Source organism: Myxocyprinus asiaticus, chromosome 7 (assembly GCF_019703515.2).
Source record: "Myxocyprinus asiaticus isolate MX2 ecotype Aquarium Trade chromosome 7, UBuf_Myxa_2, whole genome shotgun sequence".
Taxonomy (NCBI): Eukaryota; Metazoa; Chordata; class Actinopteri; order Cypriniformes; family Catostomidae; genus Myxocyprinus; species Myxocyprinus asiaticus.
Window position 1 is genome coordinate 20,706,622 of NC_059350.1, and position 27,017 is coordinate 20,733,638.

The 27,017-nt window shown below is 36.2% G+C and overlaps 1 protein-coding gene across 13 annotated transcripts in view; it reads right to left on the reverse strand.

Annotated features, from left to right (window-relative positions):
• The window catches only part of LOC127443886 (GRB2-associated-binding protein 1-like), a 121,927-nt gene that overhangs the window by 52,999 nt on the left and 41,911 nt on the right, over positions 1-27,017 (reverse strand). Inside the window, exons 1-2 of one of the 13 annotated variants that reach the window (XM_051702914.1) lie at positions 20,535-20,675; positions 19,402-19,488 (exon numbers count right to left, since the gene is read on the reverse strand). The exons of 11 other annotated variants lie outside the window; for them this stretch is intronic. The gene's annotated coding sequence lies outside the window, so the exon portion shown is untranslated. Of the gene's footprint in view, positions 1-19,401; positions 19,489-20,534; positions 20,688-27,017 lie in introns of those variants that run through there. One more of the 13 variants, XM_051702913.1, reaches the window with a different exon arrangement.

The window sequence follows — 27,017 nt, forward strand, 5'->3', positions numbered from 1 at the left end:
ACCTTGGTATTTTGATATACCAACTGAAATTCAAGTACCATGGCATTTAAATCATACTTAAGGTTACTTTCAAGAACACCATGGTAATAAAAAACCTGCTCAAACTATCCAAAAAATGTCCAAAATGTACCATGTCCACAAAACAGGGTAATATCAGGGTACTTTTTGAAAATAAAGTGTTTAAAAGTACTACAACAGGAAAATTGTGGAACTGCAGCTTCAGTAGAAAAAGCCGAAAGGAACAAATAGTTCAAATGTGTTTCATTTTGGACAGCCATTTCTTCATTTTGGAGTAGAATAGCCAAGCATGATAAGTTGAGTGAGCCATAAGCACCACTCTCCCATTTGTGCACAAACACTTTCTATCTCTCGCTCACACACAAACACCACTGGTATCTAGCACACACACTCGCCTTTGCAAGATGTCTCAATTTCAGACAAAACACGCCCACATGACACCAATCCTGCTATGTCAACCCTACCTTAAGTTGAGGCTCCTGAATGCAGTGCAGGCACAGAGCCACCTGTTGTGAGTGACTTCTCCATTGTGTTTGATGACAGAAAGCCAGCAGAAGATCATAAAGTCAAACACCCTTGAAAGAAGACTGATCTGAAAATAGGTCTGAGAAGGAACACAAACTGGAGATGCTCCGTTTACCAAAAATCAATGGGACAGACCAAACATCCAAACTGACATCGGACCAGTTTAAACACATTCAAAACAGACTTGACTACACCAAGTATAGCCTAAAAGTTTAAGTCCACCTTTCACAGAGTTACATAGCAGGCTACTGCGATTCAAGGGCAGGCCACTTAGTCCACTTCTTGAATGTGAAGTCCATCAGCTCCAGAAGAAGTAGGCAAAATGGACGTGTTTGAGTATTAAGAGGGAGAGGGAGTGGGGACAGGGTAGGACGAAATTGAAGAGGCCCTTCCAAGTGTGGCAGCAGCTGTCTGCCACACACACACACACACACACACACACACACAAGTGATGCATACAGAGGCATAGGGCCACATTGTCACTGTCTTGGCTTAACAGAGATGCCATTGAGGCTCAAACTATAGGGGAATGCCATCTGAACTGAATCACTAACTAGTCAGTCTCTCTGCGGATAATTGACACAATCAGGCTCAACAAGGAAAAAGCAATTGGAAAGAAATAATGTTTCTCAAAAATGTCAAGCAATGCGAGACAATCTGTCAATGCATCAGCACTTATTTCCTCTCATGCCTTAAGCAACAAGTGTATTACGTATTTTAAATAAGGTGCACAATCAAAATGGGCTTTCTGGGACATCTGGACATGCATAGTCTTAAATGTTCCTGTCCTGTTTGATAAGGGCTCAGAAACTACAAGACAGAATGAGGTTCCACTCCACACATCCTTTCCAACCATTCTCAACATCAACATCAGATTTTTTTACTTGAATTGTCTTTGAGACTGTACATTTTGTCATAGAAATACTTGCTTCACACTATTAAGAGTCCTGAATATGGCATTTTTTGTGTAGGACAAATAACTTAGTTTTGTTAACTTTGGTTTAAGGCTATTAGGTTAACTTATAACAACTTAAAGCTGCAGTGTGTAATTTCCTCCAAATGTTAAAATACTTTCCATTTCAAGTCAGTTACTTCTAAGCTGCATCAGTACCTGACGATATGGGAAACTTCTCCCAAGTGTGACGATCTCTGAAGCCCTTTAGAATCACAGCAATCTATTAACAGATGGCACTTCACGCTCCGCCTCTGATGCAGGCGTCATCACGGGCATATAAACCGAAGCACAACAGAATTTCTCTTTTCAGGGTTTAGAATTTCTCTCTAGTGCTCTGGACATCGGAATCTTCGCTTCATCGTTGAAACAGCACACCTTTTAAGTTCTACAAGCAATTTTAGGTGTTCTGGAATTCCCACAAGATGAGCCACGGCTCAGTTGTCAAAAACATCAGCAGCAAAATAGTGTCCTCAACTGACAACTGTTATAAACAACATGGCAAAAAAATGGCATTAATCCTTAATTCGCTGCATTACAATACTATGAGAATGCGCAAAATAACTGACTGGCAGAAAGCATAAGAGGTGGCACGAGGAAAAAATTGTGTTTGCTGTCTAAAGAGTCTAGTGCTGTCACAGAGACAGATGAGATATCTACCGACATTTATTTCATTAATATCTTTCAGGGAGTAAGACGTTTTTTTTTTTTTTTGCATGCCTTTCCATGAAAAAAAAAAAAAATGAAAAAAAAAAAATCTTACAGCACCTTTAATAATGAGCAAATTATTTCTACCTCCCTGCTTGTGCTCTGACGAACAGCATATCTTTTTAACACTTCTGTATTTTATTTTGTGCATTGTGTTGTATTGTGTTTCTTTCAGTGATAAGAAACAAAAAGAGCCTTTTCCTCAACAGTGTCTTTATAAAGATGACGTTTTGCAAATGTGGCCACAAGCACATGAAAAAACTAGTGATATATCCCTCTGTCTGAAGGGCATGAGTGCCATTATATATAAGCAGCACTTGTTGAGACTGATTATGTTCATTGTGAATGCATGAAATTCAGATCACTTTACTCTCGACTCGCTTTTGTTCTAAAAGCCAAAGCCGTTCCCATCTCCACCTGCTATACTGCTTCTGCTGCTTACGAGGAACTGCCAGAAGGAGGCACGCAAGGTCAGGATATAGAGCAAAGAGTGTTTGAGGATGATTTGTTGCCGGCTTGGGCCTTGCATCTCTCCTCTTCTCCATCTAAATCTTTGCCTGTCGAATATGGCAATGACGATCTGTGGCCTGCTCCAGCACACTGCTCTCATTCACGTTTATCCCTTTCAGGCACACAGTGCTTGTTGAGATCGATTGTGTTCATTGCGAGTGCATGACACTCAAAGTGATTCGGTCTCGGCTTTCTTTCTGGGAAAGCTGATGCCGGTCCCCTCTCCGCTCTATATCTAGTGAGGACGGGATATACAGCACGGATAATTTGTTGCCGGCTTGAGCCTGCGTCTCTCTTCTTCTCCATCTCAAGCAGCTTTGCCTGTTCAGTGTGCCCATGGCGATTTGCGGCTCGCTCCAGCACACTGCTATCGTTCATATTTGGCAGAGGTGATGTCAGGGATATTTCGTTGTTGGGCTTTTTTATACAGTAAGTGAGACATGTCAATGAGGTGCTTATGGCAATGGGCTGGGCGATATGGCTTCAAAAATTATATCTCAATATTTTTCAGCCTATTGTCGATTTTTGATATATATCTCGATGTAAATGCTCTGAAATGCTTCAAAAGGTATTTTTATTTATTTATTTTTTAATCAGAAGAATCATCATCTCATTCAAACAGTCATTGCAGCCTAGTAAATTCAATATTTTACAGACATTAATGAAGGCATGATTCCACACAGTTTTTTACTAGATGAACACAAGGGAGAATTAGATTTTGGCTAATCATTTTCATCATTATACACATTTATATTTATATTCCATATATAATAATACATTGTAGCTTAATAAAAAGCATTATTTACCTTCATCTATTTTTACTAAAACATCTTTGTGAATCAACAAGGTGTGCAAAAACTACTTCACTCATTTTTTGGAAGCCAGCTGAATATTGCAATACTAAATAGTAGTAGTAGTAGTAGTACATAATACTACTTATTACTGTGGGACCAAGTCTAAGTTTATTTTTGTAATATAATAATTATCATTATTACTTTTAGGAATAGATTTGTGTTATACAAAAGTAATATACTGTATTTCTGTCCTATTAACTTCACCTTCATTTGAATGGAAACCCAGCTAGTGTTGTCAAACATAACCAAAAACAAATAATTCTCATACTGCAAAGCTGTTTTGCTCCCACATGATTTCCTCACACATTGTTATATGTGTTAAAAATATTACTATATCCAAAATCATGTAAATATACTTTTACAATACATTTTCAGGACATATCACCCACCAATATGTGACAGTTGAGATGATTCAGTATTTGTGAACACTACAAGCAGCACAGATTAGACCAGTGGTCTCTAAGGAGACCAGAGCTGGAGGGAGCAAGAGAACTGACAGTTGGATCATTTGTAAGTGTGATATCGCTCAGAGACGGAGGAACCGCGACATGCTCGCATCTGCCTGCCAAAACCACTCCATACCGACAGTACACAGAAGAGCGCTGTACGTCATATGTGTGCTCAAAACACTCTTATAGACCCATAGTGTGCACTTTACAGATGGAGAGGTACTTGTTGGGTGGGATCGTAGGCAAGTGAAGGGCCTTGTTTGCATTCAGTGTTCAAATACTGTAAATGAAATACAAAAGTAACATGATGACATGTTGAGAAATATCAACACTGCTAAAGCAGACCTCAGATCAGCTTTGCTTGTGAAAATAAAAACCAATTGGATAAATGTGGAAATGTGGAGGGTATATTTCCAGCCTAAATCTGGGCAATTTCTTCTTGGGGGCACAAAGTGTGAGTGTGAAATTTGATTTGTGGAACAACTTCTAGGTTCAAATCAGGGCTTGATCAGACTTGTTGGATCAGTGGTTAGACCAACTGGTCTCTCTTGATCCAAAAATGCAGGTTTGGCTAATATGGCTATAGCTAAATGGCTAATACTAATACAATATTTGGTCCAGGTGTTTGTTCCATGTGTTAGACCATACCTGTATATTTTCCATAACTGCCAATTTTACTATTCAGCTTATGTCATGTTAATAAATGTTCATAATGTTCAGCCAATACAGTTCATGGTAACATCTTAAATGACAAATGCATTTCTGTTACATTTGTACAATAAACAATTTTGGAACTGTATTGGGACACAACTTGATGTCTAATCAAGTTGTTGCATGCTCACTTGATGCACACACACTAACACAATGCTGAATAAGCAGTATTTAACTTTTTTGTTCCTTGGTCATTCCTTCATAACACAGAATCTGACCAGATTCTTAACTTAATAACCACAGGGTTATAAGAGGGTACAGCCCTGTGGGTTTGAGCAGAAGGGCTAGTAACCAGCAGGATGACAGCAACGTGCATATTAATAGAACTGGCCTGTCCAGACATGAAGACATGCATACAGCACTTCCCCCCTCACTATCTACAGGCTTTCTAAGCCCTCTGCATGACATCATCCACTCAAGCATTATTCCCATCCATCACATCATGCTGCAGCCCTGTCTTTAGGTCATACTGTGCACGGTATTTTAGTCAGTGTTAACAAAGGCACATGCAAAGCACACTCATTTCAATGTGCTTTTACTGTCAGAATAAAGACAATTTTACACTTTTTAAACTGGCAAATGTATAGTGTGATCTAACAGGATGGCTCTGCATGAGTGACCTCCAGCGGATACAATGATGTACAGTGGCCCCATAAAGTATTTGGATACTAAAGTCAGACTTAATGTCCAAATGTTATTGCATTAGATACTAAATGCATAACAAGTGGCATATGCAAACAAATGATGCTCCAGCAGATCTTTTCTTAGAACTAACTTGTGTGAAAGTCATTTTAGGTAAATGAAGTCTGTTTCCCTCCTGTTCACACAAGTCTTTTAGCAGAGTAACCACAGTTGGTCTGACAAACACAAACTTTGTCCAACTGCATATGTCTTAATTTTGAACATTTAATCTATTGTTTTATCATTAAAACAGGGGTCTTCAACATTTAAAAAGTAGGGATGCACTAGACTAGCCACGATATTATAATTTTCACTAGTGCCCGACCGATATATCGGTATCAGCGTATATGTTTACCGATATGCGCCGATATAAAAACTTTTTTCAGAACATATAATGCAGAAAACAATGCTTTAGAATTGGTGTCATAGCGTAGTTTGTCCAGCAGAGCGCGCTCCGACTGCACTGTTTACAGAGCTGACTCATAGCTGATGGTGGCTCTGAAGACAGGGCGGAGTTAAGCTGTGTTTCTTCATGGTAAGTTGCTAACTCATTTGTGAAATACACACTGGAAAGTTAATAATCAATGACCCCATCATATTCCCTTTTCAATATTACAAATATAACGTTAACCCTATCCCTGACAATCATGTCACTCATGTTTATCACGTGTTTGCTGTTAGCCAGCTATAGTTTGTCAGTGCAGTCAGTGATGTAGCAGATTGAAAGGTAAACATCAGAGCATCTTTTTGCAGCTCAGCAGACAACGGTGCGGTGGTGGATTGTGTCTGTTGAGTGTTGATTTCACACGATGTTATTACCTAGTTGGTAAAACACAATGCTGCAAAGTAAAAAAAACAACGTCCGTCTTTTACTCTCCGTGACAATGAGCTTAAAGCTAACTAGCTAATCACGTAGCTACTTTCACTGCTGTCAGCTGAGTGGAAGCTAATGAGTAAACATGTATTCAACAAACTGTTTTGTTCAGGACTGACAGTTTGGTACCCCCTTCAACCGAACAATTCCAGTCATTGCATTTACAAAATGTAATATTTAAAAGTCTAGTTTTCCACAGTTGAAAGTTACCCCTGAACTTGCATAGCAGAATACGGTGTAACACCGCTGCTTATCTTGATTCAGCAGTATTAATATAGTCAGCATTTGACTGATACTAAACAGTAATACTGATGTTTATTTAGCTATTTATTTTATTTTTATTTATTCTTTATTTTAATGGTCAGAATTTGACTGATACTAAACAGTAATACTGATGTTTATTTAGCCATTTATTTTTATTTTTATTTATTCTTTATTTTAATGGTCAGCATTTGACTGATACTAAACAGTACGGATGTTTATTTGGCTATTTATTTTATTTTTATTTATTCTTTATTTAAATGGTCAGCATTTGACTGATACTAAACAGTAATACTGATGTTTATTTAGCTATTTATTTTATTTTTATTTATTCTTTATTTTAATGGTCAGCATTTGACTGATACTAAACAGTACAGATGTTTATTTGGCAATTTATTTTATTTTTATTTATTCTTTATTTTAATGGTCAGCATTTGACTGATACTAAACAGTACTACTGATGTTTATTTAGCTATTTATTTTTATTTATTCTTTATGTAAATGGTCAGCATTTGATGGATACTAAACAGTATTGATGTTTATTTAGCTATTTGTTTTATTTTTATTTATTCTTTATTTTAATGGTCAGCATTTGACTGATACTAAACAGTACTAATGTTTATTTAGCTATTTGTTTTATTTTTATTTATTCTTTATTTTAATGGTCAGCATTTGACTGACACTAAACAGTACTGACGTTTATTTAGCTATTTATTTTATTTTTATTAATTCTTTATTTTAATGGTCAGCATTTGACATACTAAACAGTACTGATGTTTATTTAGCTATTTATTTTATTTGTATTTATTCTTTATTTTAATGGTCAGCAATTGACTAATACTAAACATACAGTACTTATGTTTAAGCTATTTATTGTATTTTTATGTATTCTTTATTTTCTCAGTGTTCATTTCTAGAATTTGTTGACAATGTATAATAATAATGTCAAATGTTCTTTGATGCAAATATTTGTTTAAGAAAGCAGCCTTCTGAGTACCTTTGCATAGTCATATATGTGAAAAATCCACATAGAAAAGGTCTGTTTTCATTCCAGCTCAAAAATTACCTATATCGGCCACCATATCGGTAATCGGTGAATTTTCCCTCTCTAATATCAGTATCAGTTTCAAAAATCCCATATTGGTCGGGCTCTAATTTTCACAGCGGTGCAGTGTTCACGTTCAAACCGCCTAACACCAGTATTACCGCTGGTTGGACGCTAAGTAGTACTATGGGGTAATTTTCACTTGATTTCAAACTTTTAACTTAATTTTTTATTTATTTTAACTAAATTCAAATGAAACTGAAAAAAATGAAGTGCAATTAAAATGTGTGTTGTTCAACTTTTTGAAAGATGGCTTTTCAACAGTTGTGATGGGCAACATCTCTTTGGCAACGAACCTACTTCATCTGTGCACTCTCTCCATCATGGCCTACCGGTCGGGTATTTCGCTGTCCAGACAAATACATCACTTGTTGTGGGTTGTTGCGGGTTTAATGTTGGTGTTTTATTACCTTTCATACCAGGACCCAGTTTAGCTGCTTCAGAAGGGTAATGACTTTGAATGTGTGTGAATAATTTATTTTGTGCCCCGCTAGGGTTGGACGATATGCAAGAAATATTTTCACGATATTTTATAAATATATATATTATAAAAATAAAAAAAATAAAAAATAATAATAATAATAATAATAATTATAATAATAATATATATACATATATATATATATATATATATATATATATATATATATGTATGTATCAGTTTGGATGCTATGAGACGTTTCTGACAATCAATGTACCCCTCAAAACCACAACGTAATCAATCTCAAAATTAAAAATTTTGTTTGTGTGTTTAGTTGTCATGTAATTGTCACTGGATTTTGAATTAAGTGAAAAGTCACATCATGCGTGATCACTATCGATAATCGTTTTCATGATCGATCATTGCTGCTACGTCCGAGTACCCGAGTACTCGTGCCCATCCCTAATCTCATGTCACTCTGTGAAAAGTTTTTCAAGATCTATGAACCATGCTAGATTGTTTTGGGGCTTGTTTTAATTGCAGTGCTGTGCTGCAAGTAACAATGTGCAATTTCCCACATTCTGTTCATGTTTCATTAAGTAATAAGTGAAAATGATTGCCCCCAAGTAACATACATACATGTTTTTGTCGCATTTTCGTTTATTGCCTCATGAAACATAAACAGAATATGGGAAATGGCATGCCGTTACTCACAGCAGATAATCCCGAATTAAAACCAGCTCTAACACAACATAACAAGGTGTAGAGAAGTTGAAATAATCCTCACAGAGTGACATTAGCTTGGCTCTCACCTGCTCTCACTCACATGCGCACTGTCGTATGAGACTGCCAGAGTCTCTGCCTGAAGGAAAGATGCTGCAGGCAGTCAGAGATTCTCAGCCGCAAGCAAATAAACCGTAACAAATTATCTGCGGAAATATCAGCAATAATTACATTATCGGTGTGATAATTATATTTTGATTTTCCTGGTTATTGGCCAATAATATATTGCCCGCCGATAGTACATCCCTATTAAACAGGGGTCTGTGACGGTACTCAAGGGGGTCCATGGCGGTACTGCAGGCTACCCTGCCATTTTTCTTTAAAATAAATGCCACATGGTTTGCTATTTTGTTATATAATGCAAAGACATTTATACATTTTAAAGTGTGGCTAAAGTGTCCAACTACTTTTTGGGGTCACTGTATATATGTAGGTAATGGTGACATTGGCCTGCTGTCAGTTTCTAAGCTTGTGGGTGTTTGTTAACATGACGTTTACAATCACTACTCAGATCCTAATTGTTTTGCAGCTAGATGTGGGAAATAAGAGCAGGTGTGGGCTATCAGGTTTGGTCACAGAAATGACATACGGTATGAGAGCATGTGCAAGTATGCATGTGTCGCAGTTCAAATGTTCTTGCGTAGAGAGGGGTGTGTCGGGATGCCTTTCTGCCGATAATACGCTGTCGGCGACAGGTCAGGGCAAAGCCCAGGTTGGGTCACACCTGCCACTTGTGTAGTTATTAACATTAACAGTACAAAACTACAAAACAGCCTGGATTCATTACTCTATAATGATGTTTTAGATTTGTATTAGAAAAAAAGGGAACCTAAGTTCCTTCCCTATTTCTTCCTCGACTCACTTTAAAAATAACAAACTTGAGAGAGATGCTTCGCTAATGTTTAAGTACTTGTAAACAAGAGGCCTGCAAGTTTTTATATACTTTTCAGTTAATAAAAGAAAAAAACAGAACATATTAGGCAACTACTGGGTGATATGGCTACAAAAATTATATCTCAATATTTTTCAGCCTACTGACAATATTTAATATATATCTTGATAATTTTGTATTTGCTCTGAAATGCTTCACAAGTAATTGTTTTTTTTTTAATTAGATGAACCAACATTTCATTCAAACAGCCACTGAAACCAAGTAAATTCAATATTTAAAAGGCATTGATAAAGATCTAGTTACAAATAATGAAGGCATTTTACCCTCGGTTTTTCACTAAATGAAAACAAAGGGAGAATGAAATTTAATCATCTTTATTGATATGCCCTTTAATATTTTATATAAAATGATACATAGTAGCTTAAAAAAAAAAAAAAAAAATATTTACCTTTACATATTTTTACTAAAACATTTTTGTGAATGAACAAGGTGGGCAAAAACTACTACTTTTTTGGAACCCAGTTAAATATTGCAAAATACTGAATTATTACTGTGGTACCCAGACAAGTTTATTATTATAATATAATACTGAATTATCATTATTTTGAGGATTAGATTTGTTTTATACAAAAGTAATATATTTCTGTCCTATTTACTTCACCTTCCAATGGAGCTTTTATTTTGACACTGAAATAAAGTGCAGTATGTATCTGACAGATTACAATGTTACGCATCTGGTGAAACACTGTCATCTCCTGTCTGTTATACTGTCCTGCATTTGTAGATTTTTCACACATTAATTCTGAAGCGAGCAGCACATGCTCATAATATTTTTATTTAATTAAATCGCAGCCTTTTGTGGATTAATAATCACAATAGGACAAATCGTGATTATAATTTGATTAATTGTGCATTAAGACATAAATATTTGCCTTAAAGGTGCTGTAAGCGATTTTAGCCATTCTAGAATTTTCACAAACTGAGCAGTTGGATTAGCCACACCCACTGTTTCTAAAACCTGCATTCCAAAGACACTAAATGAGCTTAATTGAGACCGAAACAGAGCAGATGTGGTTGTCAAAAACAACAGCAGCAAAATAGCGCCCTCGACTTGCAACTGTTATGAACAAAATGGCATAAAAATTGCATTACGCCTGAATAATTAGCTGAAACTACAATACTATGAAAATGTGCAAAATGATTGACAAGCATAAAGCGTCAGACCATGGCCCAATTCAATTTGATGGAATTTTGCTATGAAACTGAAATGCGAAAATCTTAAAAATATATATATATTTTGAGTGTAGCAACACAGTCAAACCACAATATTGTCCAGAACATTTTTCTCATTTTTCTCATTTTCCAAGACTTTTCCATGACTGGAAAACTACACTGCAAAATTCCAGGTTTTCCAGGTTGTTTGGGAACCCTGATAATATTCTAACTTTCAGAATAGTAACTAATAAATATCTTGTTACTATAAGTTAATATTCAGGTTGTCTGGGTAAAAAAAAACAACAACAAAAAAAAACAACTGTTGTTAATGTAAAATCAGCTACACACAAACTCTTCATGCATATGTCGCCAAAATAAAAGCTTGACGGTTTAGAACTCATTGGTTTAACAAAACTGCATAGCAATCCCCCGTAAAAGTTAAGATCTTATTACAGAATATTACAGAAATATTTTACTATTGAATAATAATAATAATAATAATAATAATATAACTGCAAGCAGCAGTGATGGGCCCAAGCACAACTGGTCCATTTCCACCCGGTGGCTTTCAAAAAACAATGCAAGGTGGACACATACATTTGGCATTATTCTAAACAATTTTGAAGCAATTTGAGTAAATATAAGAGGACTATTTTAAAGTCTGTTGTAAGAGCCACACTTCCTGCTGCCAGATGGTGGCGCTATGAATGTGAACCAAAACGGTCAAATCCATGTGATTAGCCCCCAAGACTAAACATACATCTCAATTTTGATCTAAATCACACATTGCGCACAGAAGATATGAAACACTTCCTGTTTCCCATTTTTCGCCATTAATTTAATGCCTCACCATGGCAACACCATTTGATATATCAAAATATGTTCGCAATTTGGCATCTTCAATATCTTGGCATAATGTTGTCCAAATGTGGTGACAGTCTCATGAATCACCTAGGAAGAGTATTTAAAAGTTCAAAGTTCACAATTTTCAAAAAATCTAAAATGGCCGACTTCCTGTTGGACGGACCTAATGACTATAATTATGAAAGTTGTCCGGCTTGATGAAAACTATATATGTACCAATTTTGGTGACTGTAGGTGAAAATGGGGGTGCAACAGAGGCCATCTTACACACCCATTTTAAAGGGGGTGCTACAGAGCCGATCGATATATATCACCTTTTTTCAAATATAAATAGGACTGCTCGTTGCACAATAGTCTTTGTCTCTTTAAACATATTCCTTAACACAACTATGGTAAAGTGTGAGCGGTAAAGGGGATTGCACACCCAACATGTCTGGTGGACGACATGGCGCGTTCTAAAATTCGAAATAATTATTTTTTATAAAGCTAGGCACACATCTACGACTCCCAGCTACTCAGGAGGTGGTTTAAAATTCTGCAGCACCACGGAGATCAATTTGCATAGTTTTCTCATTAAATTTAACCCAAATTATTATCAGTTACACCAATTTCATACACTAACCTGCAAACTCATCAACGCCACTGTTTATTTTTCAAGTACAAACCCAGTTCCGAAAAAGCTGGGACAGCATGAAAAATGCTAATAAAAACAAAAATGAGCAATTTGTAAAATATATATTCACCTTTTCTATATTGAAAGCACTACAACTAAATATTTTATGATGTTTTAACCTGTGAATTATTATTATTATTATTATTTTTAAATGTACAGTAATTTCAAATCAGATGATTGCAACACGCTCCAAAAATGTTGGGATAGTTGAGTGTTTTCCACTGTGAAACATTTGTTCTAATAACACTTATTAAGCATTTGGGCACTGAAGACACAAGTTTGTTAAATTTAGAAAGGGGAATTTTCCCCCATTCATCCATTATGTAGGTCTTTAGCTGCACAATTGTACATGGTCTTTATTGCCGTATGGTGTGCTTCATAATGCGCCACACATTCTCAATTGGAGACAGGTCAGGACTGCAGGCAGGCCAATCTAGCACACACACTCTCTGCTCACTTGTAATCCGGGTAGTATGTGGTTTGAAGATGTCCTGCTGGAAAATGCAGGGACATCCCTGGAAAAGATGGTGCTGGATGGCAGTATCTGTTGCTCCAAAATTTGTACATTTCTGTCTGCATTCATGGTGTTCTTACAGATGTGTGTTACCCATGCCATGGGCACTGACACACCCCTGGCCCATACAGACACTGGCTTTTGGACCTGATGCTAATAACAGCTTGGATTGTCCTTTTCCTCTTTGGCCAGGAGAACACGACGGCTGTGTTTTTCCAAAACGTTCTGAAATGTGGACTCTTCGGACCAAAAAACACAGTTCCACTGTTCCACTTTACATCTAAGATGAGACCGAAACCAGAGAAGTCGGCAGCGCTTCTGGACAGTGTTGATGTAGGGCTCCTGCTTTGCAAGTAAAGTCTTAACTTGCATCTGTGGATGCAGCGGCAAATGGTGTTGACCAACAAAGATTTACTAAAGTAATCCCAAGCCCATGTTCATGATATCCATTACAGATGAATTATGTTTTTTTAAGGCAGTGATGTCTGAGGGATCAGAGATCACGCGCATTAAGAAGTGGTTTTTGTCTTGCCCTTTACGCACCGAGATTTGACCAGATTCCTTGAATCTTTTAACTATATTGTGCACTGTAGATGGTGAAATGCCCAAAATCCTTCCAATTTGTCTTTGGGGAACATTGTTCTCAAAGTGCTGGATCATTTGCTGAAGCATCTCTTGGCAAATTGACAAGTCTTGAACTATTCTTGCTCTTGAAGGACTAGGCTGTTTTGGAGGCTCCTTATACAGTATACAGTATTATTATACACAATTGCCTCATCTGTTTAACATCTCCCGTTTCACTTCACCTTGTTAATTCAACTCGTCAAATTGTTATTAGTCTTAAATTGCCTATCTCAACTTTTTTGGATTGTGTTGCAATCATCTGATTTGAAATTACTGTATACAAAAAAAATAAAAATAAAAAATGAAATTCACAAGGTAAAACATCATATAATGTGTAGCTGTAGTGCTTTCAATATAGCAAATGGTGAATATAATTTACAAATCACTCGTTTTTGCTTTTATTAGCATTTTTTATACTGTCCCAGTTTTTTTGGTATTGGAGTTGTAAAAAAAAAACTTTAAATTTTCTGTGTATGGTGACTAGATTCACAACTGTCACCTGCCACATTGACAGTGATCACTGTGCCTTGTACTACCCGCGACCCACTTCAGAAAATGTTATATCACCCCCTTGTGGTCTCCCAATGCTATTACGCAATACTACATAAACGGAAGACCAGACTGAAAACCACACAAATCAGTCTTGTAATTTAAATGTCAGCTAATATTAGTATATCAATGCCTCAAAAACGCATCGATTAAATAACGTGCCAATCAATGATCGATATATCAACATTTCATGACATGTCTACTTGTTTTTTTTTATCATATCACAGTTCAAATCACAATCTTTTCTAAATACTGCTGAAATATTCTGGTCAAAATCATGCATCCCTTATTGTAACTGACATGAACAAATCATTAAATTGTCAATCATATTTGATTTTTCAGAATTACTTATCAGCCCAAATTTTATAATCATGACAGCCTTTTATAAGTTCTATATTGGGTTTTGGTTACAGTGTAGAACCCAAAGTCTCTTACCCATTTGACTCCTTAACATTTTCTTAGTGGAGCTCAACGGAATGGGGAGTGTGCAGATTTGTTTGATTGTAGTGTTTTTATTGTAATGCTGTGACACAAAACATTTATCCTCGCTGTTAGAAATTCTTATAAAAAGCCAGAAAAAACATATATATGAAAAACCATTAACACCACAGGCTGGTATAAAACTAGTTTAAAGTGGTTTAAACAGAAACAAGTCTTCGACTGCAAGTCTGCAACATTTGTGTTTCAGAACAAGTCTTTATTGCTCTGTGATCTCAGTAGCATCATATTGGAATAAGCACAATGCAAACAAACTTTGTGGGCGTTTTGTTAGCCTTAGCATTAATGGTTTTCCTAAAGTATTTCTAACGGTGACCACATGACTTTCACTAGTTAGCACTTAAAAGCATGTGAGGGAGAGGGAAAAAAAAAGCAAAAACAACAACAGCGTCATCACATTCTATATTTACAACAGAGAGATGAGAGAAAATAACAGCTAAACACTTCACCTAGACCAAAAAATATAGATGAATATAGAAAATATACTATAGATGACTAACATGACAGGTGCAAAATTACAAGAAGTGGGGCTTGGGCTACTAAAGAAGACATATTTATTTTCATGCAAGAACTCTAAGGATCATTAAGAAAGAAATAAGAGACGTGGAGTGAATGAAAAACTTGCAAACTATGAACACGCCAAAATAGTGACTGAAAAAACCCACAGGCAGGATAGAAATGACCAAAGAACAACCCACTTACTTGACATTAAAGCTTTCCTTAAATTGTTCAAAACCCAGAGTCCTAAATTGAGTAATACTAACAAACAAAAAACTGCATACATTTGTATGCGTTTCAGTCCAATTTCTGGGGGTCAATTGAGATACAGGATTCACTTCTTTTCCTGTTAAAATTCCATACATAATTTTATTGTAAATTAGCATTTTACAAACTTAAACATTTAAATGCTTTTGTTTATATGCATAATTATATGTGTGCAAATGTACACAAAAATGCTGTGTATAATACATGTATACATTTGTTAACAAATAGTGTATACAGTACTATAATGTATATATTTAAAATTTGACACCAGACATACTTCATAAATAAGTCCTTAAATAAACAAAATAGTACAGCACAACTGGATTGCAAGCTCACCGTAAAGTGACACACTCATTTTACTTATTTTCTTTATTCTCCATCTGAAACTAGAAAAATTCCAAAAAGAGAACTGAGAGGCACAGATTTTACAGTACTTCTCTTTTCTCCCATTTTCCACGTACTGTTTTGAAGCAGTGACTTCGGTAAACCACTTTGTGGCTTCCATTTAGCTTTCACGTGATTGGGGACTAGCCTCTTCTCTATTGTCTGTTGCAAGAAGCCATCCAAGGTTAATTCTTACCTAATCTAGCATAACAAAGACAAAATATGGGATGTCATTTTCACAGTTAGCATATTTGCCAACATGATTGTCCACCCACACCCTGTCTCCGGTCTGCTTTCACACACATTGCCGTATGTTCCACAAATTACAAATAATCAACAACAGTTTTGAATGTGTTTACATGAACCAAAACCCAGATCCCCCTGACACAAATGTCCTTAGATGCTCACCCAAATTTGAAAGGGTTTCTTACTACTCCAATGAACCGATGTACATGGTCAGTCGAACCAGGTTCCACACCAAATACCTTTTTAAAACTTTTTAATATAAACAAGCATGTGGCAGATTTCAAATTAAATATAAGTTGGCCTGTATCTTTAAAAAATAATAAAGTTTAAAGCTTTTTAGAAAGACCATCATACAATTTCCTGAGGAGATTAAGGTTGCATAACAGTTCTAGGATCGGACTGTGAATTAAGTCTCAGTATGGTCTCTACTAAGCATTCTGAGCATGGTTGTAATGGTTTTAAATCCATGTTACAACCATGCAAATCATGGTTTGTCCCTAACGCTGTAGGGGCACAATACTGCTGTTGAAGGAGTTTCACTCTGGAGCGTCACAGTTTTTGGCCACCATGACTTGCTAACACGGTGCTTGAAGATTGGAAGACTGGAAGGAGAAGACAAAAGATCTTCTGTGTTGGACCAATAGTTCTAGTAAAACAGTAGGGGTGATAAAACTATTGATTTTCAGATGCATATAACTGAAATATACCCATATGAATCAATATCAAATCGAAATAGAGAAATCTGTACTGATACCCAGCCCTATAAAACAACCTTTGTTATTTGTTATAAGGACAAAAAAATTACCTGGGATTCTCACAGCTGCAGCTATTTTAATGTCCGCACTTTATTTAAAAAATAAATAAAATAAAAAAAATTAAAAAAACATTGCTGTTGTATTTGTGATAGATATTGATGGGCAAGTTGTGTCAATTGCACCTATTGTCACAATTGCACTTCGTCATCTCTGTCGTCATTTATGGCACGGAGGAGGAGATCTTTAATTCACCACCCTTATCTTGCACCTTCGTGATGGCTTCAAAAGCCAGTGCTCTGAAAGGCACTGCTGGCCTTGCGGAATGAATGGTTGTGCAGACACTTCTTAATAAACCTACACAGTATTGATTAGGAGGCAAGAACAGTTCCCAAGGTCTTTCTTGCTGCACTCAACTGATAAAATCTCAAACCCTTTCCATCTTCATTTCGATTGGGATGGGGTCTGGGTAGCTCAGCGAGTAAAGACGCTGACTACCACCCCTGGAGTCACGAGTTCGAATCCAGGGTGTGCTGAGTGATTCCAGCCAAGTCTCCTAAGCAACCAAATTGGCCCGGTTGCTAGGGAGGGTAGAGTCACATGGGGTAACCTCCTCGTGGTCGCCATAATTTGGTTCTTGCTCTCGGTTGGGCGCATGGTGAGTTGTGCGTGGATGCCGCGGAGAATAGCGAAGCCTCCACACATGCTATGTCTCCGCAGTAGCGCGCGCAACACGACACGTGATAAGATGCACGGATTGACGGTCTCAGACGCGGAGGCAACTGAGATTCGTCCTCTGCCACCCGGATTGAGGCGAGTCACTACTCCACCACGAGGACTTAGAGCACATTGGGAATTGGGCATTCCAAATTGGGGAGAAAAGGGGAGAAAAATCCTTTTTTAACAAAATGACCTGGTGAAGGCAAAAAGAAGAATAAATAAGGTGGTAACCTAAAGAAAAAATGGTGACCAATCACAGCTTTTTAAAAAAACTTTCCCTTATACATAAGACAGTTCTGTCAAAATCAACATTACCACCTGTAACTAGTTTTACAACTAATAAGGACTGATGCTGTTTCTTACAACTATTACAGGGCTCCAGACTGTGACTAAAATGGTCGCAAATGCAACCAAAAATAAATGATTGCGACAATAATTTAAAATCTAGTCGCAATTAGCAACAGTCAGGATATGTGCTTTCCGGTTTCGTCAGATATCATCTTGTGAGTTATTGAATAAATCTTTAAAGCGCCAGTGTGTCTCGTGCCACCTTTCACCCATTCTGTTGATGATATGAGCTCGCTGGCTCCACGCAACAACAAACACAGCACGAGCCATGATGTTCGATTCTTGAACAGATGACTCTTTTGAACTGGGTCTTTATAATGAATCACCTGACAAGAGCTCATTTGAACTCAGGAGCTCTGGTTAGCAGTTTGAATTCGAGTCACTTTCTCAGCAAATCAGCCTTCAGTGAGTTCACAACTGGGAGTGCAGACATTTCAAAATAGTAGCCCCATGTGTATTTCGGCTTGTTTATAATTAAAAGTCCCATGTTATGTACCAAATCTTTCTTTTTTCCTTGTTATTATTGATTGGGATTGGAGTAGCACAATAAACTGCATCTGGGATTTCATTCAGTTTGCACTCTTGTAGTCTTTGAGTCTGGGCCATTTAGTCACAGTAAAGATATATATATATACTCTTAAACAACTATTACACAAGATGCAAACATTCACTGATGCTAAAGAAGGCAACACACTACTATATGCATATTATACTTTATGTAAATACATGTAGATTCTGAAGGGCAGTAGTAAATAAAAAATAAAAAAATATCTTTTATCTGTTATATTTGTATAAATTCTGAAAGGGGTCTGAAAACATATGAGAAAAAGGGGAATGCAAATTTGTGCACTCAACTATACAGTATATATATATATATATATATATATATATATATATATATATATATATATATATATATATATATATAAAATACCCGATTAATGAGTTATCAGCTGTCTTTTCTTTGGCTTTTCTATCTTTTCATTTGCACTCACAGCTTACATAGAAACCAATACTTACGGAATTCGGGTATTGCACATAAATTCTGAGTCTTCATAAAGGCTCACATTTTTATCATTTCACATTTTCTTATTCAGAAAAACAACTGATGAAAATTAGCTTTTTAGAAAATGCACTCTGCCAGTGTTCAGAAATTTCACACACATACACACATACTGATCTGATAAACTTCCAAGTTTCTCGTACTGCTTCACATTTTACACCATAAATGTGGATCCTCATTCGTTGGTATGCATCATTTTAACAAGAACCAATTACCAATACAGTAGAATTCAATAAGAATCCAAATATTGCAAGTATTGTCACACTTGGCTTTGCCTGAAAGCACATGCCATCATTTCTCAACCAACACCTCAACGATATATCCACAGCTCCCCGCAGTGGACTCAATTGTAACTAAGTTTTGAAACGCTCTGTCCACACTGCCATTTTACAAAAGTTGCTTGTCCACACTAAAACATATGAAAACTCTTAAATCCCCTTACTGAGCATGCGAAAAATCACCATTCCAATGTACGGTCAGAAATGCAGTTGTCCTCGTGTTCCATCGCCGGACAGCAACTTCCTGTAACCTTTGAAGGAATGCATTGTGAAGGTTGTACAAAGTAAAATGTATCTTTAACAATGCTATAAAAGTGAACAGCAGGCACAACAATGCTGCTACAACATGGGCCACCATCTTGATTGTTTTGGGTTGAATGGATCATATGACTGCGTCACATGACAACAAATATGTCATTGTTTTCATATATTTCCGTTTTCCCTGTTCACACTACAATGCAAAGACGGTGTTTTCAAATTGATCCACTTTGTAAAGCATTTTCGAAAAGCTCAGTTTTCGCTGTCAGAAGTGTCGTCTCAGTGTGGATGGAAGGCCAAAACATTGAGAAAAAGATGCTTTTTAACATGAAAACGAATTAGTGTGGATGTGGCCTCAGAGGGAAAGTATAGTATAATTCAGTGTTTCCTATGAAAATTAGTTTGCGATATACCAGTACAGTAGTTTTTAATAGTCTGCTATTTTGGTGCAGAAAGAATATTCGATTAATCGATTTTCATGTGCATCCCTGCTTAGAACTTGTTTATTCTTTATACAGGCCAAAAACAGGCTGGTTTAGTCAAGCAACTGCTTAGCCACAACACTTCCTCAGTTCAAGAATCTAATCAAATACCTAAAAAATATATATATATTATTTAAACATCAAACAAGCTTTCAAAATTAACTTATTTAAACAGGAGAAAAACAATTTGAACTGTTTAGGTTTAGTCTTTAAGGTGCACCTCCATCCATTTGATAACCCACAAATCTACAAATACATTAGAAATAAAAAAGTCTAATGCACCAAAGCAGTGACTAGACTCCCTGACAAGACACCACCCTAAAGGTGCACTGCCTCAGCTGAGGAAAACAACCTGAACCAGGATGTACCCGATACAGCTTGGCAGAACTGCAAGGTTTTTATATATAAGTAAGTCACCAAAAGAAAGCGAGCACACAGCAGTGTAAAATCATTCTTTCTCCATCCATTCAGAAGTATTTCATATGGAATCACACCAGAACCCTAAACAACCCTTCCTTGGTCGACTCAGATCTTTAAACGACCAACAGTGATCTTACCTTTCTGGTACCGTTTCCAACGACAGTCAGGGCAGATGCGAGAGGGATGTGTCTGTCGCGTGTAGCACGAGTGAGTCTTTATCAAGAATACCAGTCTTTTTACATGGAACTCTGGTGGGACCTCTCCCACCTCTGACTTCCTGTGTATGGGTAATCAGGCCCTCCCAGAATGCCTTACAAACCGAGACCACTAAATCAGAGGGGCTGGGGTGGACTGAACACAGAACAGATAGGGTGTGCGCGCAAATAAACAAACACACACACTCATGCTGACAGAATACTTCAGAGGTCATGAAAGAAAAAGAAAGGAAAACAAATTCTTGAACTCGTTGGGAGTGTCCTACAGGCAGAACATTTCATATGCAATATAAAAAAGGCTTAAAGTTGATGTGTCAAACTTCTTCACCACTAGCATAACCAAAGAGAATTGCAAAAATAATGATCGTTTTCCAACAGGTTTGCAGAACACTTCTTTCATCTGCCATTGGTTATTGTTGCATTGTAAATCAAATTGGGATGCCCTAACAAACAGAAATTATTTGAAAGCACCACAGAGCAACAGTGTTTAGACTTTCTGGAATATCATTCTACAAATGGCTTACTTAGAGCCATCTCTGCATATTAAGATGGAATAGGGGAAAGTTTTTTAACACTTCAGCTTTAAGGTAATCTTCAATACAAAAATAGCTGTCACTTTGCATTATAAATAATTAAAAGCCTAGACTTCAAACCACAATAATTTAAAATATTTGCATCTCACCACTCCTACATTCAGAAGTGATGGGGGGAGGATTGCTTTATTCCAGTAACATATTTCAAAGCACATTTTTTGGCAGAGTGTTCTCAAGTACTCATGCTCTGCCCTGTAAGCTGCTCACCAGCCCATTACAATCTAATATTTTCCAGGCCTCAATAATCTAATCAAATGAAAAAGTGACCCAATGAATGAAGCGCGCACAGTCTCTCTTGGTCTCTCTTGGCTGCACAGAAAGAGAAGCCCAATTATGAGTACAGCTTTACTGCGTTTTATACATTATTCCCATAGTATTTTTTCAGCAACGGTGCTATTATGCATGCATCCACAAGCCCACGATGATGGACCGGTATTTAATCGCATCAATGGAGGAATAGCTTAAAACAACTTTAGAATCATTACAGATGGATTATTCATGTCCGCCTTATCATGTGTGTGTTTATTTACAGGGGGGTTTTGACAGCTGAAGGGCTCTGGAAGCCCAGATAGCTGTAGTAATAACTGTCAAATAATGAAATACCACAACGCTTTTTTTAAAAATGTATTTATGTTTTTAAACATAAATACAAACAAATAATATAAACCTATTTAGGAGAACATACATATATAACAAATAACAACACTACTGAATCACTACACCAGTGGTTCTCAACTGGTTTTGCTTTGGGACCTAGATTTTATTATTATACATTTTCTTCAAGAATCTCAAGATCTTCCCAAAGCAATGCAAAAAATCCAACAAAAATGAACTGTAACACTTTATTTGGATGGTCCCAAGTAGATATTTAACTGACTATAATTGACTTATCAACTGGCTTGCTATAGCTAGTAAACAGTGTTTCAACAAACATTCAGTAGACTATCAATAGCCTGTATAACGGCAGCAAAATAACAGCTTATCGACTGAATTGCTATAGCTAGTAAACAGTGTTTCAACAAACATTCAGTAGACTTTCAGTAGCCTGTATATAGATCTCTGTTAATGACCTACTTACATTATTGTTGAGAACATCAGTTCATTAAAAGGTCATTAATAAAGATCTATATACAGGCTACTGAAAGTCTACTGAATGTTTGTTGAAACACTGTTTACTAACTATAGCAATTCAGTCGATAAGCTGTTATTTTGCTGCTGTTATACAGGCTATTGATAGTCTACTGAATGTTTGTTGAAGCAAGCCAGTTGATAAGTCACTCATAGTCAGTTAAATATCTACTTGGGACCATCCAAATAAAGTGTTACCAAATAAACACTTGCAGAAAATATCCAAAATTATGTAAACACTTCTTGCAGAAAGTAAATATGAAATAAATATAAACACTTCTTGCAAAAAATATTATGACTGAATTAATGCATTTACATTTATTCATTTAGCAGAGGCTTTTATCCAAAGCGACTTTCAAAATGATGAAACATTTTCAGAGTCCTGCGGAGTGCATCTTTTGGCTTTTATAATATTCTTTTATGTGATTCATTTAAGGAGGTAAACAAAGTGCTTGTATTATGAGTGAATATCATCGTACGACACAGTTTACATTTTTCTGCTCTGTGTTGTTGGTTTTTGTGAACCCACACCACAGATGTCACACCTGTTTTAATAACAAGCTCCTCTTAATTTTCATAACTTGTTTGGGAGTTGTCCCGTTCTGTCGAGAAGTAAAAAATTATCTAGTTGCGCGAGTGATCCCTCTCCTGTAAATATCGGGAATCCTTTGCGTGCTAGCGAGATTTCATGTGCGCGACACATGAGAAGCATATTAAGTGCTTCTGAAGTGCCAAACACGAGATGAATGCCATTGAATTTGCTTTGGCGGCTGCCGAAAAATATTTTAATGCCATAAAAACTCATGTTCATGATTCTTAAATTCTCTCAGTCTCACGTGAAGCCTCGTCCACTTATAGATAAGCCCAAACTGCACACATGGATATTTACATATCGCAATATACATGATAACACAAAATCTCTATCATTTGACACTTTATATACACTTTAAAAAAAAACTTGAAGCAATGTCTACTTAACTGAGAAACACCAAGAAAACATGCAATTGTTTTAATTTATTATTTACATTGATACATTTAAATGTGTGAAATAAGCTAAAGGAGTGCATTCAATAGCATTTTACCTAATTTTTGTGATATTGGAATTGGTATAGAGAAACGTGAAATTGTACTGGTGTTGGTGCCGACTACTGAAATTTTGGTATCGTGACAACCCTATTAGCACGTAAAGTGCTGAATTGGAGATTATCTTTAAATTTGCCTCATTGGAGGCAGAACCATGGCATTATTCTTTCCCTGCTGTCCACGACCCTATCCGAACAGATCTAGCAAGCATTAGGTTGTATCAAGAATATTAATGAACCGCTGCTGAATGCTATATTGAGGTTACTGGGTACAAAACTTACCAGGGGTGGCCCTGTAACTTATGCACAAAAAATCAAATGTAAAAAAAAATTATGTTATTTAACTGGTTGTCTTTTTTCTCATTTTGGCACAGAAACATCAAGGTCTTTTTCTCTCTTAGTGTGCACTGTGTATTTTGGACAACTGACGAAAGGTGTACCAAGACCAACTTGAGGCCATTTACTGCAAAGAGAACCCTCAATCGTTACAGTATCATGAGAGTACCATGTGACATTGTTAATTGTGTATATTGTCCCACAGAAACCCTACACCTACATTTCTCCCTAAACCTAACCCTACCTTAAGCCTACCACCCATTACAGGACTCAAGCAATTCTCCTTCGACGTTTTGAGTTAGCAACTAGTCGGTGACTGGTCTGTGACTAGGGCTGCATTTACAGTGCAAGCCTTAATGTACAGATCCGATCTTTTTGTCCCACCTGTTTACATTCACTTCAGACATAACCAAATGTGTTGACATTAATTACCCATCAAGATGCACTAGACTGTAGAATAGAACTATGAACGGCAACGAACATGGAATTATTGTGCTTGCAATATTTCTTGGAAATATAGATAAACATCAAGTAGTGTTGTCAAAAGTTCCGGTACTTCGGTACCAAGTCGATACTAAAATAAAAAAGATTTAACAATACCAGTGTTTCTGCAGTACTGGTAGTAACAATTACCGAATCTATCCAGCACCAGCGCACAATATGACTGACACACAACTGCTTTAAAATGCTCACAGGCTTATTTTGAATGCGTGCTCTGTTACTTCTCGTACACTGAAATGGACAATTAATCAAATTAAAATCGTGACCTATCCTAGTGTGATTTATAAAATCGCCAAAGGCTGCAATCTTACTGTGGATGAGCTGCGTACTTTAAATAAAACCGACCGCTCAAACACTGGAAACTCCACAGACATTGAGAATCATTCACGTTGTATGAGATGACAGAGCAGAGCACTTATCCATTGTGAACCACGCAGCACATGTAAAATATATATTGATATAATTAAAATCACAGCATTTGTGCTTTAATCTCAGCTCAGCTTTACTACTATCGCATTTAAAACTGCAGAGTTGACCAAAGTGCTTCACAGTAATACAATTTAAAACATAACATTTCAAAATTACCACATAAACAAACACCAATAATCTAAAATACAAACACTCCAAAACTGTATCCCACATTTCATTTGTCAGACTCAAAGTGTAAACAGATGAGATTTCAGACATGACTTAAGTCTTCAATGATCACACCGCGCCGTGACGCGAACTGTTTATCCGGAAAAGTGAAGCATCCTGCAAAAAACACACATCATACTAAAAGCACGATTCAAAATAAAATCTAGATGCCTGAAATTGAAGATTTTGAATAAAAATATATTACAACTGTATAGTAAAATGTAATATTCACTGTAATAATAATAATAATAATAATTAAAATGTCACATGCAAGACAGCTGTTGAATAAAAGTTTGGCAAAAAAAATGCAATGACATGTAGAAAAGTTCTATTTTCACTTGTTAAAAGTTTTAAGAATTTATTGATTAGAACATTTTGATGATGAAATTAAATTAAACTTTAAAAAATGTTCTGGAAAGTTCTGGAAAATTATAATTACTAAATTATAATTTTTAAAATAATTGTTAAATAATTAAAAATAACTAAACTGGTGTGTTCAATAGCACATAGCATATTTTTTCCTGTGGTATCGAAATTGGTATCAAGAACCATGAAATTTCACTGGTATCGGTACCGACAACAGACATTTTGGTACCTTGACAACACTATTCACAAGAATACAATTAATTCTTCAGAGATGACTCCCTCCATGATTCACATGTAAGAATTATCATGCATTAGCCAACCTGAGCGCTACAAAGTGATGATTTCACAATGGAGCTAGTCTGTCTGTTACGTAACTTTGACCACATTTATACAAACAACACCGATTTATGACTTTATTCTGGTTAAGCCTTTATTATAAATTTAAAAAAAAAAAAACGTTTAAATGTTCCATAGAGTGTACATCGATTCAAAAATATTCCTGTATATGTGGTTACGAATAAACTAAAACTCTTTCTTATACCTCTATTCACTTCTAGAAACACTGGAGAGGCTTGCTCTTGCCATTTATTGCACTGCATTTAGCTAATTATGCACATGTAATATGCAGGCAAAATAATTATCATTGATGTCCTCCACATTATTTTAAAATATGTTTTTGTAAAACTTTTTGATAGACTTGGGGTTGTTTTGCATTCTTTTAATGTTTTTGGGTGTCTCCTCACTGCAAAATGTGTTCTTGGCATCAAGTACCTCCAAAATAATGTTGTCATACATGCACAACTGAAATTAATGTAAAAAAAAAAAAAAAAAAAGAAAAAAAAAAAAAGAGAGAGAATCGGACATGAGTGTTCAGACTTAGGTCAGATGTCCAGATATTAGATATGTATCTGATTTAGAACCACATTTTCCAGTTTGTGCTTTTGGCATGCATGCAACAAGATCCGATCTGTGCTAGACATCTGTGAAAAAAAAAATGGAATTGGTTAGATTGCAGCATGTGTAAATTGCCGACTTGCTCAGACTAGTTGAAAAGGCTATAAGGATTTAAAACCTATTTAAAATCTGACCAATGAGTGATCAGATGGACGCACTGCACCAGCGAGTGAGAGGTCAGCAATGAGCAAAAGCCAATGAAATATAGAGAGGGAACAAGAGGAGAGCAATGCATTGGGAAACAGGAGCCAAAATATAAAATAAAACAAAATATCACCATGTCTCCCTACCAGCTGTCTTATCAATGTTTTGAGCTGTTTATCCTTTTTTTTTTTTTTTTGATTCTGTGCAAATCAGTGCAATAACAGGTGCAAACTGTCAAGTCTGTCAAATTCAAATTCGAAATTCAAATTTACATTTAATTTAAGATGCGCATTTGAATGCTAAAATGAGCATTCAAATTTTGGATGTTTATCAAGTACTGATGATGATTTATTTTCTTGGGCTAAAACAGACACAGTGCAACGAATAAAACAGAACGTGGGTGTCTCGACAACAATTTTAACAGTTGAATTGCCTTTTTTATTGACAGTGTCTAAAGGCAGCATAAAATAAATCCATATGATTCTAGTGGTTAAATCCACATCTTCCAAAGCGATATGATATGTATTTAACCACTGGAGTCAAATTGACTGTTTTTTATTCATTATTTATCTATTGTATTATTATATTTATGCTGCCTTTATATGCTTTTTGGACCTTCAAAGTTCTGGCAACCATTCACTTGAATTGTACAGACATAGAGTTAA